Below are 4,465 nucleotides of genomic sequence, written 5' to 3'. Positions count from 1 at the left end.
TGAATTATCATGTGTGTCTTCAGAGTGCTCTTTTGTCCAAATCTTTTACCACACATAGAACAGCCAAATGGTTTTTGCCGTGTATGAATTATCATGTGTGTGTTTAGAGTGCTCTTTAGTCGAAACTTTTCACCACACTCGGAACAGCCAAATGGTTTTTCTCCTGTATGAATTATCATGTGTTTGTTCAGGTTGCTCTTTTGTCCAAATCTTTTACCACACTCAGAACAGCCAAATGGTTTTTGCCGTGTATGAATTATCATGTGTGTGTTCAGATTGCTCTTTTGTCCAAATCTTTTACCACACTCTGAACAGCCAAATGGTTTTTGCCGTGTATGAATTATCATGTGTGTGTTCAGAGTGCTCTTTAGTCCAAACCTTTGACCACACTGAGAACAGACAAATGCTTTTTGCCCTGTATGAATTATCATGTGGGTGTTTAGGTTGCTCTTTAGTCCAAATCTTTGACCACACTGAGAACAGGCAAATGCCTTTTGCCCTGTATGAATTATCATATGTGTGTTCAGGTTGCTCTTTCGTCCAAATCTTTGGCCACACTGAGAACAGACAAATGCTTTTTGCCCTGTATGAATTATCATGTGTTTGTTCAGGTAGCTCTTTAGTCCAAATCTTTGATCACAATGAGAACAGACAAATGCTTTTTGCCCTGTATGAATTACCATGTGTGTGTTTAGGTTGCTCTTTCTTCTAAATCTTTGGCCACACTCAGAACAGACAAATGCTTTTTGTCCTGTATGAATTATCATGTGTCTGTTCAGAGTGCTCTTTCTTCCAAATCTTTGGCCACACTCAGAACAGACAAATGGTTTTTGCCCTGAATGAATTATCATGTGTGTTTTCAGGTGGCTTTTTTGTCCAAATCTTTTACCACATTCAGAACAGACAATTGGTTTTTGTTCTGTCTGAATTCTAATGTGTTTGTTCAGAGAGACCTTCTGTTTCTGTCTTGTTTCCCAATCAGAACAGCTAAATGGTTTTCTGCTTGCTTGCCTCTCCTTTTGTTGCTCTGAGTTGTTTATGTGACCAGATGCTTTTCCATATTTAGAGCTTTTGCATTGTTTCTCATCAGTGTTGCCTAAAGGAATGATATTGGTATTTTTTTGACAGTTAAAATGTGGCTGAAGTTCTCTCATCTGTTTCCAGTCATCACTGTCATCAGTCTCAGTTCCAGAACTGTCTGAACCCCAGCCACTGGTTTCTGGTTGTAAATGACTGTTTGGACCCGAGTTGCTGGCTGGTTGTGGTCCTCCATCGTCCTCTCCATCAGCTTCTGCTCTCAGTGTTCTGTGTACAGATGAGCTGCTGGCTACAGGCTCAGCCTCTGTGCTCTCATCACTTCGGCTTTGATGAAGCTGTGATGAATCTGGTTTGTCATTTTCACTCTTCACAGGGACGGCAGTGAAACCAAACTTGGTGAGATCTGCGTCCTCCAGCTGCTGAATCTGCTCTCCCTGCTGACTTATCCACAGCTTCTCTTCTTCTTTAATGTCCTCCTGGTCAACACTCAGATTCCATTCCTGGTGTTCAGGAAGAGTTTCTTCTTTAATCACCAACAACGGCTGCATGTCTGCAAAGAAACAAATTAACAATAAATGTTAGAACAACATTCATTAAAATAAAGTATCAGAGTGGTGAGTTTGACCTGATGGCAATAAGTTTTTGCAATGATGGAACACAAAATCCTGATGATTTTCACACATATTTTAACTGGACTCCAACATCATATAAAACTCATGAAATATGATATGAACACATCTACAGTGACATTACAACTCATTAAAAACATATAAGCTAACTATTTTTATAATGTTGCTGATCTCAAACACAATGTTAATGGACTTAATTTCTGCAACACTTTTTACCATCTGATAAACATGCTCAAAGAGCTTTACAGTGATGTCTCACATGCACCTCTTCACACTCATGAAATGGGAGCATTTTGGTGTTTAACAAACTCTGGACCCTGGCTTCCAAGATTATGGAGACTGCTGTGAGAGGCTGCGCCACAGAAAGTTTATGATGGTGTTCATAAAAATATGTTGGAAATAAACAAAAGTTTAAGGGCATTTTCACAAATGCAATCCATAACCATGTTTGTGCAGTTGCAATCAGAAATATTCAACTCCACAAAGATTTTAAGGATTTATCAATTTAAATTTGTTCAAAGTGCAAGACTCCGCTTTGGACGACTTCTTTATGAGTTGAGTGATACATAAAATCAACACAAAAAATGCATGATGTAGTATTTGTGTGTCGCCGTATATTTTGTAAATATAGCCATGTGACAATTATCCAACACCAGTATAATGTTGTTTTAAAGCTGTCTGACAGTTTTTATGGCGATTGATCTCTGCTCCCCTCCACAGCATGTCTTTTTCCTGGTTCTCTCCCTCAGCCCCAACCAGTCCCAGCAGAAGACTGCCCCTCCCTGAGCCTGGTTCTGCTGGAGGTTTCTTCCTGTTAAAAGGGAGTTTTTCCTTCCCACTGTCGCCAAGTGCTTGCTCACAGGGGGTCGTTTTGACCGTTGGGGTTTTTACGTAATTATTGTATGGCCTTGCCTTACAATATAAAGCGCCTTGGGGCAACTGTTTGTTGTGATTTGGCGCTATATAAATAAAATTGATTGATTGATTGATTGATTAATCGATGCCGACACATCTTTCTGGCAAGGTCACAAGTCCTCTCTATGTCCATTTTTGTGACCTCTGAGTGCTTCATCCTGATATCATTGGTGCCATCGTGAATAACTATGTGACTATATCTCATGTCATGTTCCTTCGTCTGTCTTCCCTTCTGCAGCGTCAGCACCCTAAGATGAGATGCAATGTCGGGAGCTCTGGTCAGGAATACATTTAACGTCAGCCGGCGTCTGTAACCTGACTTTGCGGGTGATAGAATCCCCTATCACTAAAGTCCGGTGTTTCGGCCTGGAGACAGGAGTGGAAGTCACGCGTGTACTCAGAATTCACATCTGGCAAATCCAAGGGAGAGAACCGATTCACAGTTCGCACTGGCGAGTGTGATCGGGGTGCCACAACCGGGCACCAAACCCTACGGGGCTTCCTCCGCCTAGCCACAGTCCGAAAGCCGTCCTCCACAGCCGGCATTTCTAAGCTGATGCTAATGGGCTCGCTAGCCAGCCCAACACTAACCTCATCTGAAGTGCCCGTAACATCTAACTCCACTGCGCTAAGAAGCTGCTCTAACTTACGGACACGGCTCTCTAAGAGAGCCACCCTATCTTCCAACATCACGCAGGATTTATGGAGGGTGTAAAGTACAATTAGTAGTGTACTTTGTGTATTAACAAATTCAAAAATGTAGCCAAGCAAACATGAGCTAACCAATAATGGATAAGCTAACTACTCCTAAGGCTCACACAGACGCAGATAAATGAATTAAAATTCATAGTAGTTACACTGAAAAACTAACAGAAGCATTAAACAGGTAAAAAAGCAGCAGCTATAAAATACACTAAACAGTTAATTAACTAAGAGGAGTGTAAAAAAATGAAATGAAAAAATGACAAGGGTCAGAAATAGCTAACGCAAACTAACCGCTAGCGAAAATGCTAGCCGCTCCTAAGATTTTACACAGGAGTAAAAATTACTTAAAATTCACAGCAGTTCAACTGAAAAACGAACAGAAGTATTAAACGGGTACAAAAGAAATAGCTATAAAAAGTAACAACGGAAAGGGGAGGTGTCGACCTAGCTAGCGAAAGATAACCACTAGCGAATGCTAACCGCTAGCGATTCACAACAAGACTGTTGTTAAATAACGTTCAGAGTTGATACAATTAATAACCAGAAGAGTGCTAAATAGAAATAAAAGAAGCGTATACAACCGTGTGAAGTTCAGAGTGTTGTCACAGCAACAAACAATCCATCAGAAGCAAGTTGCCAGATCTGTGAAAATCAGCAAATCCAGCCACATCCCATCCCATTTCAGCAAAATGCCAACACTTTGGCGCAGTGACATTGTGCCATTGCTTAGGGACAGCCCTGGACTATTGATGTTGTTTAAAAACCAGTGGCAGATGCTGGTCTTTCAAAGAGGGGAAGCTCAATTTCGGCCTACATCATAAAATGTGTTGGTTTATTTATACGTAAATTCTACCCTCCGTTCCTTTTCAAGAAAATGATCTGTGACCCTGTCGTACCAACAAGGCGTCTTTTCCAGGGACTTGACTAATGTCCTCTCAATGGCCAGCAGAGCTAGGCTGCTTAAACGGCCTTGGCCCATGGTGTTGCGGGTGTAAGACTTGAGCCGCTTTAAACAGGAGAAGCTCCTCTCTACACCTGCAGATGTAGCTCCAATCGTTGCCACTAATGACAATAGTTTGTACACCTGAGGCATTGCACTGTCTAACTCCATGTCTTTCAGAAACAGCAAGAAATCACATAGCTTTCTCCTGTTGCCCTGCAAGTCCTGGTTTGAATAT

The 4,465-nt window shown here is 41.4% G+C and overlaps 1 long non-coding RNA gene across 1 annotated transcript; it reads left to right on the top strand.

The window, feature by feature from the left end:
• Positions 1 to 488: 488 nt before the first annotated feature.
• On the top strand, positions 489 to 725 carry LOC117530324. The gene is made up of 2 exons (XR_004566314.1): positions 489 to 611; positions 696 to 725. It is a non-coding gene; the product is annotated as an uncharacterized LOC117530324 (long non-coding RNA).
• Positions 726 to 4,465: the final 3,740 nt, after the last annotated feature.

The sequence above is a fragment of the Thalassophryne amazonica genome, chromosome 18 (genome assembly GCF_902500255.1).
Source record: "Thalassophryne amazonica chromosome 18, fThaAma1.1, whole genome shotgun sequence".
In the NCBI taxonomy this organism is placed as follows: domain Eukaryota; kingdom Metazoa; phylum Chordata; class Actinopteri; order Batrachoidiformes; family Batrachoididae; genus Thalassophryne; species Thalassophryne amazonica.
This window is presented reverse-complemented; position numbering and strand designations above follow the sequence as displayed.